General features: G+C 43.3%; 1 protein-coding gene across 1 annotated transcript in view; it reads right to left on the bottom strand.

The window, feature by feature from the left end:
- The window catches only part of LOC132832214 (phosphatase and actin regulator 1-like), a 488,261-nt gene that overhangs the window by 174,862 nt on the left and 287,554 nt on the right, over positions 1–25,845 (bottom strand). The window lies entirely within an intron of this gene.

The raw sequence follows: 25,845 nt of genomic DNA, 5'->3' as shown, positions 1-25,845 counted from the left end.
TTTTTCTGATTCTTTTGGAAAAAGGCACATGTGTAAAAGCAAGGGGTGGGGGTCAAGGAGAGAGACTTCAACCTTAATGTTTAAACATAACATGCAGAACAATCAGGTGTCTTCACCTTACTACATTTTCTGAATGGCAGTTGACGTGGAGGGCAGACTTTATACTTGGACATGTAAATATGGCAATTAATTGGCTACTTGAAAGTGTAAAACCATATTCTGATCCTTTTTATTTTTAAGTGTAGACTGAAATGAAAAAGGAACTGTTTTAAAATCAAGGATTGTTGAAACACTACTGCATGATTTTACATAGAACATAGAACATAGAAGGATACAGCGCAGTACAGGCCCTTCGGCCCTCGATGTTGCGCCGACCGAATCCTACCTAACCTATACTAGCCCAATAACTTCCAAATGCCTATCCAATGCCCGCTTAAATGACCATAAAGAAGGAGAGTTCACCACTGATACGGGCAGGGCATTCCATGAACTCACAACCCGCTGTGTGAAGAATCTACCCCTAACATCGGTCCTATACCTACCACCCCTTAATTTAAAGCTATGTCCCCTAGTAACACCTGACTCCATTAGCGGTAAAAGGTTCTTAGTATCTACCCTATCTAAACCCCTAATCATCTTATATACTTCTATCAGATCTCCCCTAAACCTTCTCTTCTCCAATGAGAACAGCCCCAAGTGCCTCAGCCTTTCCTCATAAGATTTTCCTACCATTCCAGGCAACATCCTGGTAAACCTCCTCTGCACTCGTTCTATAGCTTCCACATCCTTCCTATAGTATGGCGACCAAAACTGCACACAATACTCCAGATGAGGCCGCACCAGAGTCTTATACAACTGCAACATGACCTCAGGACTCCGGAACTCAATTCCTCTGCCAATAAAGCCCAGTACACCATATGCCTTCCTCACAGCACTATTTACCTGGGTGGCAACTTTCAGAGATCTGTGTACATGGACACCAAGATCCCTCTGCTCATCCACACTACCAAGTAGCCTACCATTAGCCCAGTAATCCATCATCTTGTTATTCCTACCAAAGTGAACGACTTCGCACTTAGCTACATTGAATTCCATTTGCCACATTTCCGCCCAGCTCTGCAACTTATCTATATCCCGCTGTAACCTACCACTTCCTTCCTCACTATCCACAACTCCACCGACTTTTGTGTCATCCGCAAACTTGCTTACCCAGCTTTCAAGTCCTTCCTCTAGATCATTTATAAAGATAACAAAAAGCAATGGTCCCAAAACAGATCCTTGTGGTACACCGCTAGTAACTGCGCTCCAAGATGAACATAATCCATCAACTACTACCCTCTGTCTCCTTCCAGCCAGCCAATTCCTAATCCAAACCTCTAATGTATCCTCAATGCCATACCTCCGAAGTTTTAGCATTAGCCTACCATGGGGAACCTTATCGAACGCCTTACTAAAATCCATATACACAACATCTACTGCTTTACCCTCATCCACTTCCTTGGTCACCTTCTCAAAGAACTCAATAAGGTTTGTGAGGCACGACCTGCCCTTCACAAAACCATGCTGGCTATCCCTGATCACGTTATTCCTACCCAGATGTTCATAAATCTTATCCCTTACCATTCTCTCTAAGACTTTGCCCACCACTGAAGTCAGACTCACTGGCCTATAGTTGCTAGGGCTATCCCTACTCCCTTTCTTGAACAACGGGACCACATTCGCTATCCTCCAGTCCTCTGGTACTATTCCTGTTGACAACGACGACATAAAAATCCAGGCCAATGGCTCTGCTATCTCCTCCCTAGCTTCCCATAGGATCCTGGGGTAAATGCCATCAGGCCCAGGAGACTTATCTATATTCATCCTTTCCAATATTCCCAAAACCTCTTCCCTGCATATTTCCAGGGCATCCATTCTAATTATTTGTGATTCCATATTCACATCAGCAACAGTGTCCTGTTCCTGAGTGAATACTGATGAAAAGTACTGATTTAATGTCTCTCCAATCTCCTCCGCCTCCACACACAACTTCCCACTACTATCCTTGACTGGACCGATACCTACCCTAGTCATCCTTTTATTCTTGACATACCTATAGAAAGCCTTTGGGTTTTCCCTAATCCTACCAGCTAAAGACTTTTCATGTCCCCTTCTCGCTTCTCTTAGCTCCCTCTTTAGCTCCTTCCTGGCTACCTTATAACTCTCAATCGCCTCTACTGAACCTTCACGCCTCATCTTTACATATGCCGCCTTCTTCCCTTTCACAAGGGACTCCAATTCCTTACTAAACCACGGCTGCCTCACAAGGCCCTTTACACCATGCCTGACTGGTACATACCTATCGAGGACACGCAGTAGCTGCTCCTTGAACACTCCCCACATCTCATTAGTGTTCTTCTCTTGAAGCCTGTTTTTCCAATCCACACATCCTAAGTCATGCCTCACTGCATCATAATTTCCCTGCCCCCAGCTATAGCTCTTGCCCTGCGGCACACGATTATCCCTCTCCATCACTAAAGTAAAAGTCACCGAGTTGTGGTCACTGTCCCCGAAGTGCTCACCTACCTCCAAGTCTAACACCTGGCCTGGTTCATTACCTAGAACCAAATCCAATATAGCCTCCCCTCTTGTTGGCCTGTCGACATATTGTGTCAGGAAACCCTCCTGCACACATTGTACAAACACCGACCCATCTAATGAACTCGAGCTATAGCTCTCCCAGTCAATATCTGGGAAGTTAAAGTCCCCCATAACAACCACCCTGCTACCTTCACTCTTTTCCTGAATCATCCTCGCAATATTATCCTCTACTTCTCTAGGACTATTAGGAGGCCTGTAGAAAACACCTAACAGGGTGACCTCACCTTTCCTATTTCTAACCTCAGCCCAAACTACCTCAGATGGCAAGTCCTCTTCCATCGTCCATTCCACTGCTGTGATACTGTCTTTGACAAGTAATGCCACGCCTCCCCCTTTTTTACCCCCATGTCTGATCCTACTAAAACATTTGAACCCTGGAACGTGCAACAGCCATTCTTGTCCCTGTTCTACCCACGTCTCTGTCATGGCCACAACATCGAAGTCCCAGGTACCAACCCACGCTGCAAGTTCACCTACCTTATTTTGAAATCAAGTAACCTGTCACTCATTGTAGATACGGTTTAGATAACACAATGACAGGTTAAGCAGTAGTAAGGGAAGGTGTAGATGAGCTGAAACCAAGGTCCAAGCAGATATTCAGCTGGCAATAAGTAGCTGGTTTGCCAATGGACCAGTGACTAGTGATTAATGACAAAAAGGCTTTTGGCCTGTGAACATGCAATTGACTCACAAGTAGCTGAACAACCGAGAACTGTGAACAAGGTACTGAGATGCCATCAGATCTCTGTAAACTCAGGATTTGTCTCTATTCTCTGCAGTAAAAAAAAGTTTATTTTTTGTTCAGTTGCTCTAAGCTGTGACTTTTAATTAATACATCAGAATTTTTACAAATGTGAACCAGTCACCCCATGCCTCCAACAAAGCCAGTGAATGTATCTAAAGAAGGAAGACTGAAAAGCTACATTTTGATCAGCACAAGAATCATCTCAGCAGATCCAGTGAACAGAGATCATTATAAGGTTTTCCTAGTTTTCCTCCAAGCATGACACCATTTTTTCCCCTGTCTATATCTGTCTGCATGTATCTGTATCTGGAGAAAAGGTTTATAACGAGGTTCAGTTTTAACTAAAAGAGTTATATGCCAATGGTTCATAATTGTTTATCTGTAGCCAGTGTCTATCACTTGTAATAGTTTAGGGTGTAGGTTTGCTCGCTGAGCTGTAGGTTTGATATCCAGACGTTTCATTACCTGACTAGGTAGCATCATCAGTGGCGACCTCCAAATGAAACGAAGCTGTTGTCTCCTGCTTACTATTTATATCTTTCTCCTGGATGGGGTTTCTGGGGTTTGTGGTGATGTCATTTCCTGTTCATTTTCTGAGGGGTTGATAGATGGCATCTAGATCTATGCGTTTGTTTATGGCATTGTGGTTGGAGTTCCAGACCTCTAGGAATTCTCTGGCATGTCTTTTCTTAGCCTGTTCCAGGATAGATGTGTTGTCCCAGTTGAAATGGTGTTTTTTTTCATCCGTGTGTAGGGCTACGCGGGAGAGAGGGTCGTGTCTTTTTGTGGCTAGCTGGTGTTCGTGTATCCTGGTGGCTAACTTTCTTCCTGTTTGTCCTACGTAGTGTTTGTGGCAGTCCTTGCATGGAATTTTGTAGATGACGTTGGTTTTGTCCATGGGTTGTACTGGGTCTTTTAAGTTTGTTAGTTTTTGTTTGAGAGTGTTGGTGGGTTTGTGTGCCACTAGGATTCGAGCGGTCTTAGTAGTCTGGCTGTCATTTCTGAAACTTCTTTGATATACGGTAAGGTGGTTAGGGCTTCTGGCTGTGTTTGGTCTGCTTGTCGTGGTTTGTTCTTGAGGAATCTGCGCACTATATTATTTGAGTATCCGTTCTTCTTGAATACGTTGTATAAATGGTTCTCTTCTGTTTTCTGAAGTTCGTCCGTGCTGCAGTGTGTGGTGGCTCATTGAAAGAGTGTTGTGATACAGCTTTGTTTATGTGTGTTGGGATGGTTGCTGGTGTAGCTAAGTATTTGGTCAGTGTTTGTCAGTTTTCTGTATACGCAGGTTTGTAGTTCTCCGTTGTCCTTTCTTTCGACTATGACATCCAGGAATGTGAGTTTGTTGTCGGTTTCTTCCTCCTTGGTGAACTTTACGCCTGTGAGGGTGTTGTTGATGATGTTAAATGTCTCTTCTATCTTGTTTCATTTTGTGGTGACAAAGCTGTCATTTACGTAGCGGACCCAGATTTTTGGTTTGATGGTTAGTAGGGCTGTTTGTTCGAGTCTTTGCATTACCACTATGAATCCTGATAGCGGAGATCCCATGGGTGTGCCGTTGGTTTGATTGTAGACTATGTTGTTGAAAGTGAAGTGGGTGGTGAGGCACAGGTCCACTAGCTTCATGATGTTTTCGTTGGTAATGTTTTCGATGGTGGTTGGTGTGTGTGTGATGGTCGCTTCTAAAAGTGTGGTAAGTGTTTCCTTTGCCAGGTCGATGTTGATGGAGGTGAACAATGCTGTTACATCGAATGAGATCATTGCTTCGTCTTCCTCTATTTTGGTGTTTTTGATGATTTTTTAGGAATTCCTGGGTGGAGTGGATGGAGTGCTGTGACTCTTCTACTAGGTATTTCAGTCTTGCGTGTAGTTCTTAGGCCAGTCTGTAAGTTGGTTTTCCGGGTAGTGAGACTATGGGTCTCAGGGGGGCTCCTGCTTTATGGATTTTTGGTAGTCCGTAGAATCGTGGGGTGTTGGTCCCGTCGGATTTCATTTTCTGGAATTCCGTCTTGTTTAATTGTCCGGAATTGTGTAATTTTCTTAGGAGATATGTCATTTTGTTTCCTAGTTCCTAGTCTAGCGCCACCTGTTGGTTGGTGTTGGTGTCTGCGAGTAGTGCATTGGCTTTCTCGATGTAATGGGTAAAAAATGAGGTCTGCAGATGCTGGAGATCACAGTTGAAAATGTGTTGCTGGTTAAAGCACAGCAGGTCAGGCAGCATCCAAGGAATAGGAAATTCGACGTTTCGGGCATAAGCCCTTCATCAGGAATGTAATCCCTTCTGTTCAGGATGACTGTGAGCCGACCTTTGTCTGCAGGTAATATAACGATGTTTTTGTCTTTTTTGAGGTTTTCTAGGGCTTTCTTTTCGTGTGTGTTTAGTTTGTTTCCTTCCCTCTTTCGGCTCAGAGTAGGCGCAACTGTCTGTCTGATCGTTTGTTGTGTTTATTCCGTGAGATTGTTGAACTTCAGTGTGGTTTCTAATGCCACTAGGAAATCCTTCTTGTCAGCGTCTCGGTAATTGAAATTTAATCCTTTTACTAGTATCACTTTTTCTGTGTCTGATAGGGTCCAGTCTGATAAGTTCTTTATCCATGCCCCTGTGTTGTCTTTTTTTGAGTTTGTCAAGTTTTTTCTTCAGGTCCCGATTTTTCTTTGTGTTTGTCGTTGTTTGGTGTTTATGGCTCGCTCTACCGTGTCTGTCCATTCTTGATTTGTTGCTAGTTTGAATAATGGTTTTTGGCACACAATTTCCCGGTTGTATTTTCGGAGTCTGTGGTGGGTGTCATTGATTAGTTCTCGGAGCTTTCTGCGGCCGTTTTGTTCTGTTAAACTTCTGGCTTGAGGTGTCTTAATCAGCGGTTTATATTGGAGACATTTTGGCAGTACCTGTTTTCTTAAATATTCATGCAGGAAGTACAGTTGTTCGCGGGTGGAACTCTCTCGGATGGCATTCCTTTCCCATCTTCGGGCAAGTCATAGCGTGTTGCGCCCATAGGTTTTTGCAAGGATATCAAACCTACAGCTCAGCGAGCAATCCTACACCCTAAACCTCAACCTGAGCTACAAACCTTCACAAACCTTGCACTTGTAATAATAACTGCATAGCCTCACTCAGGATATATCCTGAACAGAGGAGCCCTAGGTCAGCCTACAGTAAAACACCAAAATAAAGCCAAGCCTTGGCCAAACGGTTAAAATTTTCCCAAGGATCTTGGCTGATAGGTGATTGTATTTGCTCCTTGTATGCAGACTCAAGACAGCAAAACCTAGGCTACAGTTTGGTACACACCAACAGGATGTGAGGCAGAGTTGGAGAAACCGGACCTGGTGCAAAAAAGCTACAGGATAAGCTTGGGACTACATCCCAGGAGCTAGAGTGGAAGGAATTGTTACAAGTGGATCTCATAGAATATAAGTTCCCTGATTTGTACTGTTAAACTGGTCCAATCAGGGTGTCCTGGCTGACAGATATAAACAAAAGTGTCATGGGTTCTGCTAACTCTAGGACCTGGCTATATACTAGCTGAGTTCGTGTTACGTACTATTCACATGTAAATGAAGGGTGACTTTACTTAGATTAGATTTTTTTAGATTAGATTTACAGTGTGGAAACAGGCCCTTCGGCCCAACAAGTCCACACCGACCCGCCGAAGCGAAACCCACCCGTACCCCTACATTTACCCCTTACCTAACACTATGGGCAATTTAGCATGGCCAATTCACCTGACCCGCACATCTTTGGACTGTGGGAGGAAACCGGAGCACCCGGAGGAAACCCACGCTGACACAGGGAGAACGTGCAAACTCCACACAGCCAGTCGCCTGAGTCGGGAATTGAACCCGGGTCTCAGGCGCTGTGAGGCAGCAGTGCTCACCACTGTGCCACCGTGCCGCCCACGAAAGTGTTTATAAGGAATTGATCAAAAGGTTGTTTAATCAAGACCATTACCCAATCGGAAATGCTACTGTAATTTATAGTGCAGGTGTTTCTACAGTCAATACATGCCCTGCAAAGGGGAACATTTGGAATAAATAAAAGCAATTTTAAGAAAAGCACATAGGTTACATGTTAAGATTCAACAGAATAGTAAAAAAAAAATCAGGATTATACATTAAAGAACATTCTTGGGGGGATGAAATCTGGAATTGGAGAAGTGATATTCACACGATCGCATGAAGTCATATTATTTCACATCTTGTAATTTTATAAGTGCATGATAATCTTAAAGCTGCAATTGGTGAAGCATAATGCAGGTTTATTACTCTATTTTAGTTTTCTGTATGTTTATTGCTCTACTTTGGTTTGTGATTTATTTACTGATTCTGTAATTCATTTATTGGTTATTAGTTAGCATATATTTGTACTGTACTGAAATGGTGCATTACTAAGTTGTGCATGGTACATCAGCTCAACTTGGATATAAACTAATTTGGTGGGAAGTGGCTTCACCCGGAGGCCCACTGAAGATGCTACCTAGTAGGGTGATGAACCGTCTGGAAATAAACCTTCCAGCTCAGCGAGCAAACCTACATCCAGAACTTAATTTCTCCATTCCAGGCAACATTTTGATGAACTTCCTCTGTAACCCTCTAATGCTATCACATTCTTCCTGCAGTGAGGTGACCAGAGCTGCACACAGTACTCCAGCCTGACCAACATTCTGTACAACTGCAAAGTTAACTCCTTGCTCTTATACGCAATGCTATGATTAAAAGCAAGTGTTCTATATGCCTTCTTCACTATTCTATTCACATGGTCTGCTGACTTCAGAAATCTGTGAATAATTACCCCAAGATCCCTCTGTTTCTCTAAGCTCGCCAGTGTCCTGACATTCATTAAATGCTCCCTCATCCTATTTCTTCTTCCAAAGTGTATCACCTCACACTTATCACAGTAAAATACCATCTGCCACTGGTCAACCCATCTGACAACTCATCTATCTGTAATTAACAACCATCTTCTTCACTATTAACTCTACCAATCTTAGTGTTGTCTGCAAATTTGTTTAACATTTCCCCCACATTTTCATCTATATCATTTGTTTATATAACAAACAATAAGAGGCCCAGTACTAATCCTTGTGGTACATTGCTGGAGTCTGGCCTCCAATCATTCAAACAGGCTTCTACCACTACTCTTTGTGTCCTGTTACTAAGCCAGTTTCTGATGCATCTCACAAACTTTCCTTGAATTCCATGATACTTCATCAGAACAGGCATTTTCTCTCTAATGATGCTGTCAGACCTGCTAGCTTACTAAAGCACTTTCTGTTTTGTTTACTGTTGATCACCTGCTGTGTATACAACCAATTAGTTAACTGAGCACTGAGCTCAGAACTTAATTGGCAAGGACAAGAGTCAAAGTTCAAGATGTTATGAATTGGATGTGACCCTATGCACTGGCTGAAAAGCCAGTGGAATACCTGCCTCTATTAGCCAAAAAAGCTTTAAGTGAGTTTTACATTTTACAGTTTATTGCCAGCAGTCATGGTTTCAACATCTCTAAGGTAACATGTCCATTGGAAATCCAACTGGAAAGGATCATCTGTTGTTGTGTAGATTAGACTTTTTTTAGATTAGACTTACAGTGTGGAAACAGGCCCTTCGGCCCAACAAGTCCACACCGACCCGCCGAAGCGAAACCCACCCATACCCCTACATTACCCCTTACCTAACACTACGGGCAATTTAGCATGGCCAATTCACCTGACCCGCACATCTTTGGACTGTGGGAGGAAACCGGAGCACCCGGAGGAAACCCACGCAGACACGGGGAGAACGTGCAAACTCCACACAGTCAGTCGCCTGAGTCGGGAATTGAACCCGGGTCTTCAGGCGCTGTGAGGCAGCAGTGCTAACCACTGTGCCACCGTGCCGCCCAGATGTGCAGTGTGTGTTGCTGGAAAAGCACAGCAGGTCAGGCAGCATCCAAGGAGCAGGAGAATCGACATTTTGGGACAGGGCCTTTCCTCAGGAATGTGTTGTGTTGATGTCAGCCCTCAACCAGTCATGAAGGAGAATGCCCCAAGACTGCAGGAAAGTTAGGTTCACATCACCAAGTCAGATTCCACAGACCTTGATGAAGGGCATGGGCCAATTGTGTGGGCAGGAAGGAGATTTTACACCTGGGGGTCCCTGTGTAAGCCCCAGGGTGTCCAATAAAGAGAGGAACTCTTCCCATACCCCCAGAAAGGTTGCCAGGAGTTACCTGGCAGTCTTCTGATTTGGATAAATGTCAATCTGGTATAAACGGTAAAGAGAAGAGACATTCAAATGGACTTCTCAACACATTTCTGGGACCCCATAAAATCCCAATCTTTATGGCAAGTTGAGACCATTTAGCTCATTTAAATTATGCTGGCTTTCCACATAGCAATCTAGTCGGTAGTCCTACAAATTGATTTCCCTTAAGTGCCTCTCATTTTCCTTAAATGTATCCCCTAGTGCCATTTCCAATAGCAAATACGTACAGCTTTTCTTTATCCACCTTATTTAAGCCTGCCATGATGCTGTATCTGGTCTAGTCTCCTCTCAATTTATTTTTCTCCAATGAGAACAAACCCACAATCTCCAAGTTAATGTTATAACTAGAATCACTCATCCTTGGTACCACTCTGGTAAATATTCTCTGTAGCCTCTCAAGAACCTTAACTCTCTGCCAAAGTGTGGTGACAAGAACTAGATGAAAAAGTCTGTAGCCTAGCCAGTGCTTTATAAAGATTCAGCATCACTCTCCAGCCTTTGTGTTTAACATTGAAGATGGAAAATGAATGGTTAAAATTAAATTTGTACTGAACCTTGTTTTGTAAACTGTAACATGATGTACTGCAAGATTTGCTGCAAACAAACTTGCAGGAGGATTTCTATGTTCACGGTCTGTGGTTACGGAGCAGAGCTGAGACAGCCTTTACTTGTGCAGTCAACTCCTCAGAAAAACTGCACGACCTTCAGAGCTCAAACTGCATGATCTGTGTAATGTAGGCTGGGTCACGTGATTATCTTGTGGCTCTGTATAAACCTTTGGTAGTTGCCTGTAATCTATGAGAAGCTAGATTTGACTGACATGTGGTAACATTCCTGTGCTTCTCCCAAAGGCCTTTATCTTTAATAAATGACTTCTGATTGACATCCAAAGTTGAAATGTGGCCTAATTTTACCTACAACAATATCTCCTTATGCTTTGTTATTAATCTCTCAATATTTCCTGTCATTTTCAAAGATGTGTACATCTGAGGAATGAATCCCCAGGGCCCTCTGCCCTGGCATGCTCTTTGGAGATGAATGAGTCCACTAGATAGAGGGAATTGCAAAGCAAGGTATATTGTTAAAAACAGGAATTTAGAAATGGTAACAATTAGTAACACAGATTAAGAAAGAACTGTAAAGGACTTAAAACAAGAAGCCGTGCTGAATAAATACAAAATAAATAATTACAGTTTGAAGTAAAAATCTACTATAGACATAAATAATAAATAGAACTGTCTACCTAATGATAACATCTGAAACAACAACACAATCAAAAATAAAGTATAATTATAATTGAGATTTTGGAGAAGATTTGTAACTCAGGTTGTAGAGGTTTGCTTGCTGAGCTGGCGGGTTTGTTCTCAGATGCTTCATCACCAGGCTAGGTAACATCATCAGTGAGCCTCCAGTGAAGTGTCGATGTTCTATCCCATTGTTATTTATGTGACTTGCTACTTATCATCAAAGACACCAAGGTAGAGGATGACGAGGTCATGATTTCCTCCGATGTGACAGCCCTATTCACATCAATAAACATCACCCTAGCCAAAGAAACACTGGTCTCACTGCTAGACGAATCAAGGACACAAGCACCTGACAGCACCAACTCCATCAACAAGGACAGCATCCTCAAGCTACTAGAGCTGTGCCTCACAATCCACTTCGCCTTCAATGACAAGATCGATAAACAAATCAACGGGATGCCTATAGGATCACCAATATCAGGACTTATAGTAGAAGCAGTTTTGCAGAGATTAGAATGAACAGCCCTTCCCATGATCCAGCCTAAGCTTTGGGTCCGCTATGTGGATGACATCTTTGTGGATGATATCATCGCAAAATGTGACAAACTAGAAGAAACCCACAAACACATAAACAACATCCTTACTGTTATAAAGTTCACCAAAGAGGAAAAGAACACCAACCGGCTCCCCTTCTTGGATGTCACGGTAGAATGAAAAGCCAATGGGGAACTGCAGGCCAACATTTACAGGAGAGCCACACACACCGACCATCCCAACACCCACAAATGGAGCTGCATCAGGACATTATTTAAATGAGCCACAAAACACTGCAGCACCCAGGAACTATGAGAAGCCGTGGAGAAACTCCTGTACAATGTATTCAGGAACAACAGTTACCAGATAAGTGCTGTCCTTTGATTCCTGCACAACAGACCAAAACAGGAAGACCCAACATGCCCAGAGACTCTAGCCACCCTACCACACATCAAGGACATTTCAGAGATGACGACCAGACTACTCCGGTCCCTAGGTATCATGGTAGCCCACAAACCAACCACCACACTGAAACAGCTCCTGATGAATATAAAACAACCCATACCCACAGCCAGCAGAACGAATGCTATGTACAAAATACCCTGAAAGGACTGCCACAAACATTAGATTGGACAAGTAACTAGCCACCAGGTTACATGAGCACCAACTAGCCACCAAAAGACATGACCAACTATCACTAGTATCCAAACACACAGATGAAGAGGGACACCAATCCGACTGGGACAATATATCCCAGCTAAACAAAGGCATGCATGGGAGTTCTGAAAGGCCTGGCATTCAAAGTGGAACTCCATTAACAAACATATTAATTTGGACCCCATTTACCAACCTCTCTGAAACAGAATTGGAAATTATATCACCTACCACAACAAACCAAGACACATAAATAGCAAGCAGAGCAGAGGAGGAGGCTCAAAAAAATTCCGAGAACAAACCCATCAGCTCAGCAAGCAAACCAACAACCTATAATTAAAATGATGGGATACGATCGGACCGATTATGTCCAATTCGTTTGCTTTGTGATGAATGCCAGAATACTGTGCATCCTTAACAGCCACATCTGTCTCCATTTGTTCAATTTTAATCTTGAGTTTTGACTCTCAAAGGTTTGAAATCTCTGGTCAGATTTGGGGATTAACAGAATCACTCAGCACAGCACGTTCAGAGACAATAAATGGGCAAGAAAGGAGGCAATGCAAGAATTAGCACAGGGTACTCTTAAACCATCTTTCAACAACAAAGGAGGGTTATATACCTAAAGTAAGTGTGCCCCAAAGCACATCTGAGACACTGTGAGACAAAATATTACACAGACGACACAACAGACTGTAAATATTTAGTTATCACAAGTAATTCAATAACTAGGGAGATAAATAAATGTGACTCCAACTTGGTATGAGCCACATATGGTGCTGGCCTTCCTTATACAAACCTGACAGACATCATTGTGATGGTGCAGGGAAACTGTGTACAGTGAGTGGGACTGGGACTGAGAAGGTACAGATAGAAATCATGGTCCATATTGCTACCACTAACATAGGTAAGAGAACAGTTGATGTCTATACAGGGGAGAGGAGCCAAATAAATATTCTTGTTCTGCCTTCACAAAAGAAAAAGATGCTGTCAAATTCACCAAAGGCGAAGTTAGCTGAGAAATTGGATAATAGAACAGAGACATAACACTTAAAAGCTTGTCGCCATTAAAGTAGAAAGCTCCCTTGGTTCAGATGAGGTAGCCGGGGGAAAGTAATGACTAAAATTGCAGAGATTCAAACGACAATGTTAGACAAGGGAATTGATGTAGTTTTATTTACTAAGATTGTAGACAGCACAGTGATCAGTGGTTAGAACTGTCATCTCAAATTGCCAGGGGTCAGGGTTTGATTTCAGTCTCAGGTGACTGTATGGGGTTTGCACGTTCTCCTTGTGTCTGCATGTATTTCTGCAGGGTGCACTGGTCTCCCCACACAGTCCAAAGATGAGCAGGTTAGGTACATTGGACATGCTAAATTGCCCTATAGTGTCCAGAGATGTATAGATTAGATAGATTAGTGGGAGTAAATGTGTGTTTACACAGGATAGGATAGGGGGTCTAGGTCAAGGCTGAGGGTCTGGTCTCATTTGGATGGTCTTTAGGGAGTCAGTGTGGACTTGATGGGCCAATCGGACTCTTTCCACGCTGTAGGGATTCGATTAGCATCTAGGTCTTCTGCCAAAAATTGGACAGATTCACTGAATCACACCTTGTAATCATACATTCCTGGCTATGTCATATGGAATCATACATGCAATCATACAATCACTAAAGTGTATAAAGAGACTACTTGACCAATCGAGTCCACACCAAATCTCCAAACAGCATTCCACCAAGCTCCACACTCTATCACCGTAACCCTACATATTCACCACCTATGGACAATTTAGCATGGCCAACCAACCTCTCCTGCACATCTTTGGACTATGGAAGGAAACTGGAGCACCCAGAGGAAACCCACACAGAAACAGGGAGAATAAAGTGAACCCAGGTCTCTGCTGCTGTGAGGCACTGAGCTACTATGCTGCCCGTATGTCATGGTAAACAAAATGTAACTGTCCTGAAAAGGGAGAGCTAAAACATTGACAACTTGAACTACTACCTTTGTCATTCATGGGGCATGGATGTCACTGGCCTGGCCAGTATTTATTGCTTACCACAGAGTCAACCACAAAGCTGTGAGTCTGGTGTCATATCCAGGTCAGACCAGGATGATAAGGATGATAGATTTCCTTCTCTCAAGGGCATTAGCAAGCCATATGGGTTTTTCCGACAATCAGCAACAGTTCCATGGTAATTTTAATAGTCTTAATCCCAGATTTTTATTGAATTCAAATTCCACCATGATGGGATTTCAATCTGGGCCTGTTTCAATAGTATTTCAATCAAGTTTCAAATGATAGACTGCTTAGAAATACTCAATGCAATCAAAGAGCAGTAACTGTGTATTAATAAATTGGCTAACAGACAGGAAACTGCAGCAGTGATGAACAGTAATTATACAGACTGAGATGATCTGCACAGTTTTGTATCATAAGGTTCAGTGTTGGATCCTCTCCTCTTTTTAATTATGTAAGTGAGATGATAACAAAATGGCAATGTCACTGGACCAGTAAGTTTGGGGCCCAGTTTAATGCTCAGCAGCTAGTGAAATTGAAATTACATTAACTCACAAATCTAACCATGAAACTGTCAGATTGTCATTTTGTTTTAAGAAAATAGATCTGCTGTGCAGGTTAGGTGGATTGGACATGTGAAATTGTCCATAGTGACCAGGCAGCCACTTTGAGGGCAGGATGCAATGGCATGAAATATCTGGGCATATATGAATGATCTCACAGGTAGTGCCCTTCTGATCATCAATCAAGTGCTTCTTGTTGGAAAGTTCTGGTGATGAGAGGCATTTTCCCAAATGACTTAGACAGTCTGCTCAGGGAACAACTGACAGGATCCACCCTCTCTTTTTCCTGCAGGATCTCAAGAACTCATCAGGCTGACCACATCCTGATGACCTTAGGGTCAAAGAATTTTTTCTTCGCAAATTTTCCGCAAATGACAAGTGATACAAATTGGTCCAATTACTTGAAGCATTACACGACAATGAGGCCAGTTCCATCCTTCACAATAACGGGTGCAGTAGAACCTTAGCATGTAGTGTCACTTGATGCCTGAGTATCAAGGGTCTCTGCACAGTTTGATGCAGCCTCACATGAAGGTGGTCATCAAGAAGAGGACAGTGTTTGGTACGTTTATCTACCGCTTATCCAGAGCTTCTTATATGGTCTTCCTGAGAACACGGTCCATCTTAGATCTCCAGATGAAGTGGAAGGCGGGTGGGGGGACTGCAACGGCACAGATTCTGGGAATGGGCCAGACCCACACCACATAATGACAGAGAGAATAGCTCACACATGATGACAGGATTTTACCCATAATGGAAAGGGAGGTATGTTCCCAAAAGCTCAGTTTCTGCCTCAACTTGACAATACGGTTCTGCCAAGTTTCTGCACACGCCCCAGTCCCTCTGACCCACATTCCCAGCACGTACAGGTAATCTGTCCTTACGATGAAGGGAGTAAAAGATTAGTTGGCCCAGTTCCCAAACAACATGGCCTTACTCTTGTCTCTATCTACCTTGGATCCCCAGGCTAGTTCAAACTGGTTGCAGATGCTGATGAGTCTGCATGCTGACAGCAGATCCGAACAGAAAACTGCATCTATTAGGAGGTTTGATCTGCAGTCATTTGCTGCCTAGAATAATCACCCCTTTCAGGCATGCTTCCTTCCTGATAGACTCAGCAAAATGCTCGATAGGGCACACAAACAAGACAGAAGAGAGTGGGTAGCCTTGCCTGATGCCAGATCTGATTTGGAAGCTTTCAAATGACCAGACATTGAGATTGCACTAACCATGTTGGTGGAGAGCTCTCAGATGCAAGTGCAGATTCCCTCCCCAAAGCTATTTTGGAGAGTAAGGTCCCATGGGTGGGTTTGCAATATCTTATCAAAGGTTCGAGGCTGATGAAGCAGATATCCACCATCTTGTCCTGCATGCAGGTGATCATATTCCAGTGGAACACAAGGCTCTCAGAGACCATCATGGCCAGTTCAACACAGGGCTCGGTTCCGGTGAATCACCAGTCCCAGAGCAGACCTGACCAGGATGGTGATGACATTCAAAGGGTTCTGCAATCTGCATTCAATAGTGACATTAGTTTCCAATTTTTAATTTCCTCCCTCTCTCCCTTCCACTTGTAAATGAGGCTGATGATACCTTTCGTCACGGACTTCCACGTGCTACCTGCCAGAGTGTACTGTCATACATCTCCACCAGGTGCTGGCCAATCAAGTCCCACAGAGCACAGTACAACTGGGCCAGTAAGCCATTGCTTCTGGGAGTTTTATTCTTCTCTAAGGGCTCAAGGGCCTTGGTCAGCTCATTTAGAGATAATGACTGATCCAGCCTCTCCCACGTGCTGTCCTCTTAGACCTCCATGCTATCTGTGGGCTTCATGTCATGCAGTCTGGCAAAAAAAGATTTGCTGATCCTCAGGATGTCAGACTTAGATGACATCTTGTTCCTTCAACCCACAGAGCTCTCCTTGTGCATCTTCTAGAAGAAACATGAGCATGTCTCATCCTACTCCATGGTGCAGGCCCTGAACCAGAAGATTATCTTGAAAGCCTCTGAGACAAGGAGCAAGGCTTGTTGGCTCTTCACCTCCTGGAGATCCTCCATGACACTGAATTGCATCTTCTGCAGCAGGAATAGGTTCTGCATGTTTTTCTGGAGTTTGGATCGTTTTTCCCATCTTTCTCTCTTTTACCTTCTGAACACCTTTGCGGATAAAGAATCTCTTGATGTTCCCCTTGACTTTTTCCCACCTGTCCACCAGACACTCAAAGTGGGGCTTTATGGTCCTTCAACCTGTGTAATCCATTCTGAACTCCTCAATGCTTTCTGGGGTCAACAGTTTGAAGTCCACCTTTCACATTCCCTGCTGGTACGCTGGTCATCTTGTATGTGGCAGTCAGCCAACAGGAGGCAGTGGTCAGAGAACACCAGCTTGATGCTGGTGGATCTGACTGAGAATGCTAGGGGCACAAACAGGAAATCTATCCTTGAGCGGTGACACCTATCTGGCTATGACCAGGTATATTTATGCTGAGCAACATCTGCAGGGACGCTAAAAACATTGCTCAGCTTGGCAACTTTAAGCTGTTCCATCAGGAATCTGGACATGGCATCTAATTTGCTATCAACCCCTCCACATGCCCATCCACAACAATAATGCAGTTGAATTCTCTGGCCAGAATGATCAACCAGAATATTGCCAGCAGCAGCAAGAGGTGCTACAGCACGGCCAGCTCTCACTCTTTACCATGTTAACTCATCCCAGGGGAGCATTTCTGAACATAATCTTCACTAGTTTTCAGATAGCCTTTTGGGACAAGAAGATCCCAGATGTTTCCACCTTCTCTCATGATGGCCTCAATATCTTTAGATTAGATTACTGACAGTGTGGAAATTGGCCCTTCAGCCCAACAAGTCCGCATCGATCCTCCAAAGAGTAACCCACCCAGACCCATTCCCCTAACACTACGGGCAATTTAACATGGCCAATTCACCTAACCTGCACATCTTTGGACTGTGGGAGGAAACCGGAGCACCTGGAGGAAACCCACACAGACACAGGGAGAATGTGCAAACTGCACACAGACAGTTGACCAAGGCAGGAATTGAACCCGGGTCTCTGGTGCTGTGAGGCAGCAGTGCTAACCACTGTGCCACCTTGCCGCCCCTTCATGCTGGCAGCCTAAAGACAGTAGGAATGACAAGTTGCCTCAAGATGAAGATGAAGGCACTATAACTGCTGCCAGGATAGCAGAAATTCACTGACCTGAAGGTTTGCGCATGGTTAACACCAGGTATATATAATAACCGTTATCTCCCAGTTGACCTGGATGAGTCAATGACTCCCTGCAGGAAGAAATGGGAACTTATGGCCTTATTAAATCTGAAGGAATTAATTGAAGTGCTACAGATATAGCTCTTCCTCTCTAATTAAGAAAGTTTCTTCAGCAGGCTGCCAGTGTTAACACAAACACAGAACAATGCATTCAAGACATGTTGGGAATTTTCTTTTCCCGCGATAGCCTGTTACTTAATTGAGGACATAAAACTGATGTTGGTGTCAATTTGATAAAACTGGGAGAAGGAGTATTTCCACAGATAGGTTGATGCTAGTTTTTGTTTAATACCTCAGACTGTTTGACATGAGGGCATATGAAGAGATTGGCAACACCAGACTACACCATTTGGACTGATGAGTTCCACCATTTGTCTGTCTGACCCAGGCTCAGTAAACAGTCCTTAATTGTTATGGGTCTGAAATAACTGCACAGATGCCAGTTTCCCATCACCACATCATCCTTTATTTACATGTGTACAGTACATGGGCTCTGACCAGCTAGCTCAGAGCCAGTCCCAAGAATGAGGAAACTTTCTGAATCCCCCATTCATCTCTGTCAGCCAGGACACCCTGTATGGCCAAGGTTAACAACCCCAATCAAGGATCACATAGTCAATGAGATCCACTGGCTCTCATTCCAATAACTCTGGTCATACAGCATGTCCATTCTGATTAAGTGCTTATATTTGAATTATTCATTCTTAGTAGGCCTTGAGAGGGCTTGAGAGCTCTCCATTTCTTTTGGTAGCCTGTGACCCTCAGGGGAAATCTTACACTATATTATTGAGAATCCTGTTAATCTGTCAAATCCACATGATAGAACAAAGAACAAAGAAAATTTACAGTCCAGGAACAGGCCCTTTGGCCCTCCAAGCCTGAGCCGTTCCAAATGTACTGTCTAAACCTGTCGGTCAATTCCTAAGCATTTGTATCCCTCTGCTCCCACCTACTCATGCATCTTGTCCAGATGCATCTTAAATGAATCCACCATGCCTGCCTCTACCACCTCTGCTGGCAACACATTCCAAATGCCCACCGCCCTCTGTGTGAAGTGCTTGCCGCATGTATCCCCCTTAAACTTTCCACCTCTCACCTTGAAAGCATGACCTCTACTGAATCCTGGGAAAAAGCTTGTCTCTATCCATCCTGTCTATACCTTTCATGAGTTTGTAAACCTCAAACCTCAATCTCCTTTTTTCTAGTGAAAATAAACATAACCTATTCAACCTCTCTTCATAGCTAGCACCTTCCATACTAGACAACATCCTCGTAAACCTTGGCTGCACCCTCTCCAAAGCGTCCACATCCTTTTGGTAATGTGGCGACCAGAACTGTACACAGTATTCTAAATGCAGCCGAACCAATGTCTTGTACAATTTTAACATGACTTGCCAGCTCTTATACTCAATACCCTGTCCAATGAAGGCAAGCATACTATATGCCTTCTTGACCACTCTATCCACCTGTGCAGCAACCTTCAGGGTACAATGGACCCGCGCTCCCAGATCTCTCTGCCTATCAACTTTTCCCAAGGCTCTTCCGTTCATTGTATAATTCGCTTTAGAATTAGTCTTGCCGAAATGCATCACCTCACATTTGTCTGGATCGAAAACCATCTGCCACTTTTCCACCCAATTCTCTAGTCTATCTATATCCTTCTGTATTCTCTGACAGTCCCTTATGCTTTCTGCTACTCCACCAATCTTCATGTCGTCTGCAAACTTGCTAATCATAACAACAGTGCCCTCTTGCAGATCATTTATGTATATTACAAACAACAGTGGCCCAAAAACTGACCCCTGTGGAACACCACTGGTCACCTTTCTCCATTTCGAGAAACTCCCTTCAACTACTACTCTCTGTCTCCTGTTGCTCAACCAGTTCTTTATCCACCTGCTAGAACACCCTGCACACCATGTGACTTCACTTTCTCCATTAGTCTACCATGGAAAACCTTATCAAATGCCTTATTCAAGTCCATGTATATGGCATCAACAGCCCTTCCTTCATCTAACAACTTGGTCACTTCCTCAAAGAACTCTATTAAGTTGGTAAGGCATGATCTCCCCCGCACAAAACCATGTTGCCTATCACTGATAAGCCTATTATTTTCTAAATATAAATAGACCCTTTCTCTCCGTGCCCTCTCAAGCAATGTCCCCACCACCAACGTCAGGTTCACTGGTCTGTAGTTACCCAGAATATCCCTACTACCCTTTTTGTACAGGGGGACAACGTAAGCTACCCTCCAGTCCTCTGGCACCTCACCTATATTTAAGGATGCCACAAAGATATCTGTCAGGGCCCCAGCTATTTCCTCTTTCCCATCCGGTCCTGAGGATTTGTCCATCTTAATAACCTCTAGCATACCCAACACATCTTCACTAGTTGTGCCAACGTGATCCAGGCTAATCAAACTTCTATCTCTAATCTCAAGGTTCATTATGTTCCTCTTCTCAGTGAACACTGATGCAAAGTAATCATTCAGAATCTCACTCATTCTCTCAGGTTCGGAACACAGCCTTCCTTCATTATTTTTTAGTGGACCGATCCTTTCTCTAGTTACCCGTTTGCTTCTTATATCAGAATAAAATGCTTTGGGATTTTCCTTAATTCTGCTCGCTTAAGCCAATTCATGACCCCTTTTAGCCCACTTGATTCCCTGTTTAAGACTTGTCCTACTCTTCCGATATTCCTCCAGGACCCGTTCCGTTCTCAGCTGCTTAGATCTTATGTACGCTTCCCTTTTCCTCTTGGCTAGTCGTACAATTTCTCCTGTCATCCACGGTTCACAAATCTTGCCCTTCCTATCCTTTACCTTCAACAGGACATGCCTATCCTGCACTACCGATAACCTATCTTTGAAAGCCTCCCACATCACAAATGTGGACTTCTCTTCAAATAGCTGTGTCCAATCCACATTTCCCAGCTCCTGCCTAATTTTGATATAATTGGCTTTGGCCCAGTTTAGTACTCTTCCCTTAGGACCACTCTCTTCTTTATTTACAAGTATTCTAAAACTCCACTCTGGAAAAAAGTTTCTTGCTGTCCCCCCGTTTATAGCTCTCATGATTTTGTAGGCATCAATCGGGTCTCCCCTCAACCTCCGTCATTCCAATGAAAATAATCCTAATCTATTCAATTTCTCTTTATAGCTAGCACCGTCCATACTAGGCAACATCCTAGTGAACCTCCTCTGCACCCGCTCCAAAGCATACACATCTTTTTGGTAATGTTGTGATCAGAACTGTACACAGTATTCCAAATGGGGCCAAACCAAAGTCTTATACAACTGTAATATGACCAACCAACTCTTGTACTCAATATCCCATCTGATGAAGGAAAGCATGCCTTTTTGACCCCTCTATTGACCTGCACTGCCACCTTCAGGGAACAATGGAACTTAACTCCCAGATAGAGTCATAGACATGTACAGCATGGAAACAGACCCTTTGGTCCAACCCGTCCATGCTGACCCAACCCAATCTAGTCCCACCTGCCAGCATCTGGCCCATATCCCTCCAAACCCGTATTCGTATACCCATCCAAATGCCTCTTAAATGTTGCAATTGTACCAGCCTCCACCACTTCCTTTGACAGCTCATTCCATACACGTACCACCCTCTGTGTGAAAAAGTTGCCCCTTAGGTCTCTTTTATATCTTTCCCTTCTCATCCTAAACCTATGCCATGTAGTTCAGGACTCCCCAACCCCAGGGAAAAGACTTTGCCTATTTATCCTATCCATGCCCTTCATAATTTTGTAAACCTCTATAGGGCCACCCCTCAGCCTCCAACGTTCCAGGGAAAACAGCCCTAGCCTGTTCAGCCTCTCCCTGTAGCTCAGATCCTCCAACCCTGGCAACATCCTTGAAACTCCTTTCTGAACCCTTTCAAGTTTCACAACATCTTTCCGATATGAAGGAGACCAGATCTATCTGTACATCAATTTTCCCCAGAACTTGTCCACTCACTGTACTGTTCGCTCTTGAAATGGATCTTCCAAAATTCATCACCTCACATTTGCCCAGATTGAACACCATCTGTCATTTCTCAGCGAACTGTCTAATCTATCTATATTCTGTTGTATTCTCTAACAGTCCCCTTCACTATCTAGTATTCCACTAATCTTACTGTCATCTGCAAACTTGCTAATCAGACTGCCTATACCCTCTCCAAATCATTTAGGTAGATCACAAACAACAATGGTCCCAGTATGGATCTCTGTGGAACACCACTGGTCACCGTTCTCCACTTCCATGACTACTCTCTGTCTCCTACTGCCCAGCCATTACACCCTGGACCCCATCCATCTAGCTGGTACACCCTGGACCCCAAGTGACTTCACTTTCTCCATCAGCCTATCATGGTGAACCTTATCAAACACCTTACTAAAGTCCATGTATGTGACATCTGCAACCCTTCCCTCATCAATCAACTTTGTCACTTCCTCAAAGAATTCTTAAGTTGGTAAGACATGACCTTCCCTACACAAAACCATGCTGCCTATCACTGATAAGCTCATTTTCTTCCAAATGGGAATAGATCCTATAACTCAGTAACTTTTCCAGCAGCTTCCCTACCAATGACGTCAGGCTCGCCAGTGTATAATTACCTGGATTATCCCTGCTACCCTTCTTAAACAAGGGGACAACTTCCCGATATCTTTCCAAATCTTCAACTGTCTTGAGTTGCTGAGACCTTATGTGTGCTTCCTTTTTCCCTCTTAGCTAGTCTCACAATTTCATCTGTCATTTACCGTTCCCTCATCTTGCTTTTTCCCTCATTTTCACAGGAACATATCTTTCTTGAACTGTAATCAACCTCCCTTTAAAAACCTCCCACAAATCAAATGTGTATTTACCTTCAAACAGCTGCTCCCAATCTACATTCCCCAGCTCCTGCTGAATTTTGGTATAGTTGGGCTTCCCCCAATTTAGCAGTCTTCCTTTAGGACCACTCTCATTTTTGTCCATGAATATTCTAAAACTTACGGAATTGTGATCATTATTCCCAAAGTATTCTCCTACTGAAACTTCAACCATCAGGCCAGGCTCATTCCCCAACAACAGGACCAGAACGGCCCCTTCCTGAGGTAGACTATTTCCATAGAAAATAGAAAACCCTCCTGGATGCTCCCTACAAATTCTGCTCCATCTAGACTTCTAAAACTAAGTGAATCCCAGTCAATGTTGGGAAAATTAAAATCTCCTATCACTACCACCCTGTTGTTCCTACATCTTTCCTTAACTTGTTTATACATTTGTACCTCTATCGCACACTCGCTGTTGGGAGGCCTGTAGTACAGCCCCAACATTGTTACCGCACCCTTCCTATTTCAGAGCTCTGCCCATATTGCCTCACTGCTTGAGTCCTCCATAGTGCCCTCTTTCAGCAGAGCTGTGATATCCTCTCTGATCAGTAATGCAACTCCCCCACCCCTTTTACCTTTCTCTCTATCCCCACCTCCCCCAGAACCGGTCCTAATGTCCCAAAAATTTGAACCCCTCCCTCCTGCACCATTTCTCAATCCATGCACTCATCCTGTCTATTCTTTCATTTCTACTCTGACTAGCACATGGCACTTGTAACAATCCTGAGATTACTACCTCTGAGATCCTACTTTTTAACTTAGCTCCTAACTCTCTAAATACTGCTTGTAAGACCTCATCCCTTTTTTTTGTCTATATCATTGTTGACTATATTATTAGCCATGAGGACAAACTTGGTTTGCCTTCATATGACATCAAAGGTTGAGAGGTGACCTGATAGAAGTTTATAAAATGATGAGAGTCATGGATATAATGAATTGTCAAGAGTCTTTTTCCCAAGGTAGAAATATCAATCACTAGGGGACATAAGTTTAAGGCAAAAGGGGTTAAGTTTAAAGAAGATGTGAGAGGGATTTTTTTTATGTTTACATAGAGGGTGGCCAGTGCCTGGAGGTGGAGGAAGTTACTGTGACAACATTTAAAAGACAACTTGACAGATATATAAATACGCAACAAATAGAGGGATATGGACAGTAGAGAGGCATAGTTCTTTAGTTTAGAAAGACATCATGTGTTGGCATAGTCTTGGTGGGTTGAAGAGTACTGTATTGTGCTTCATTCTTTAACTTTTCCCTGCTCGTACATCTCTTATTTATTATGGTAAATTTCCTATCAATAGATCCAGCAGTGCTTCTTTGTATCAAAAATTGCTGACGAAACTCAGCAAGTCTTGCAGCATCTTAACAGAGTTAACATTTTTAGCCAAGTAACTCTTCATCAGCATTTGAGTTGTTTGTTTTATTTTCATTCTTCTCTATATGCTTGGCTGCTTATGCATAATAATTTTGTTGTGTTTTCAACTCTTCTTAGTTCTTCTTGCTGTTTCATTTGGGAGTACACAGAACATAAGCAGCAAGACTAAGAGCAGGCCCTCAGCCCCTCAAGTATGATCTTCCACAGACCTCAATTCCACTTTCATGCCACCTGAACATAGCCTTCAAATGCCCGATTTTTTAAACATCTGTCTACTTCCTCCTTAAACACCTTCAGTGATCCAAACTCTACAAATCTGTAGGCTAGAGTTCCAGATATTCACTATCCTCTGAGGGAAGGTAAAAGTAAAGTCACCATCATCTTACCAGACCATAGGGCTGCTCTGTCATGGTGGTGGTTTAACCTCAGGGTTGCTATGCCTCAAATGAAGGGAAACGGTTGAGAACTATGCTGTTGCTATCACTCTGCATTGCAAACTGGCTGTTCAGCCAACTCAGGTAACAAGTCCAAATATATTACATCCATTAGTTTGCCTTTATCAACTCTTATATCCTTTGTTATATCCTCAAAGAACTCCAGAAAATTTGTCATACATGTTTTCTCATTCTCAAAACCAGACTGACTCTGTTTGATGGTGTTAAGCTTTTATAAATGCCCTGCTATTATGTCCTGAATAACAAACTCTAGCAGTTTCCCAACAACAGGTATTAGGCTAACTGGCCTATACTTTCCTGCTTTCTGTCCCCCTCCTGTTTTAAACTGGGCAACGTTCCAATCCACTGGAAGACTTCCAGAATCTAGTGAGTTCTGGAATATTTCAAACAGTGCCTCCAGTAATTTTGCAACAATTTCCTCTAAAGCCCTTAGATGTCAGCCATCAGCTCCTGGTAATATGTTTGCCTTTAGTCCCGTTAGTTTGTCAAGTACCTTGGAGGATCAGTGCTGGGTCCACCCCCACACTTCATATCCAAATCATTTCTATAAATGATGAAAAAAGGAGACATAGTTAATAAGTTTTCAGATGACATCAAAACTGGGGGCATAGTGGACAGTGAAGATTACAACAGGATCTTGACCAGATGGGTCAATGGGCTGAGGAGTGGCAGATGGAGTTTAATTTAGATAAATGTGAGGTGCTGCATTTTGGGAAAGCAAATCTTAGCAGGACTTATACACGTAATGGTAAGGGTCCTAGGGAGTGTTGCTGATCAAAGAGACCTTGGAGTGCAGGTTCATAGCTCCATGAAAGTAGAGTCGCAGGTAGATAGGATAGTGAAGGCGGCATTTGGTAAGCTTTTCTTTATTAGTCAACGCATTGAATATAGGAGTTGGGAGGTCATGTTGCAGCTGTACAGGACATCGGTTAGGCCATTTTTGGAATATTGTGCGCAATTCTGGTCTCTCTCCTATCAAGAGGATGTTGTGAAACTTAAAAGGGTTTAGAAAAGATTTACAAGGATGTTGCCAGGGTTGGAGGATTGTAGCTATAGGGAGAGGTTAAATAGGCTTGGGCTGTTTTCCCTGGAGCATCGGAGGCTGAGGGGTGACCTCAAAAGTTTATAAAATCATGAGGGACATGAGGGATATAGATTTGATAAACAGGCAAAGTCTTTTCCCTGGAGCAGAGGAGTCCAGAACTA

The sequence above is a fragment of the Hemiscyllium ocellatum genome, chromosome 34 (genome assembly GCF_020745735.1).
Source record: "Hemiscyllium ocellatum isolate sHemOce1 chromosome 34, sHemOce1.pat.X.cur, whole genome shotgun sequence".
In the NCBI taxonomy this organism is placed as follows: Eukaryota; Metazoa; Chordata; class Chondrichthyes; order Orectolobiformes; family Hemiscylliidae; genus Hemiscyllium; species Hemiscyllium ocellatum.
Note: the sequence above shows the minus strand (reverse complement) of the source record. Positions and strands in the feature narration are given on the sequence as shown.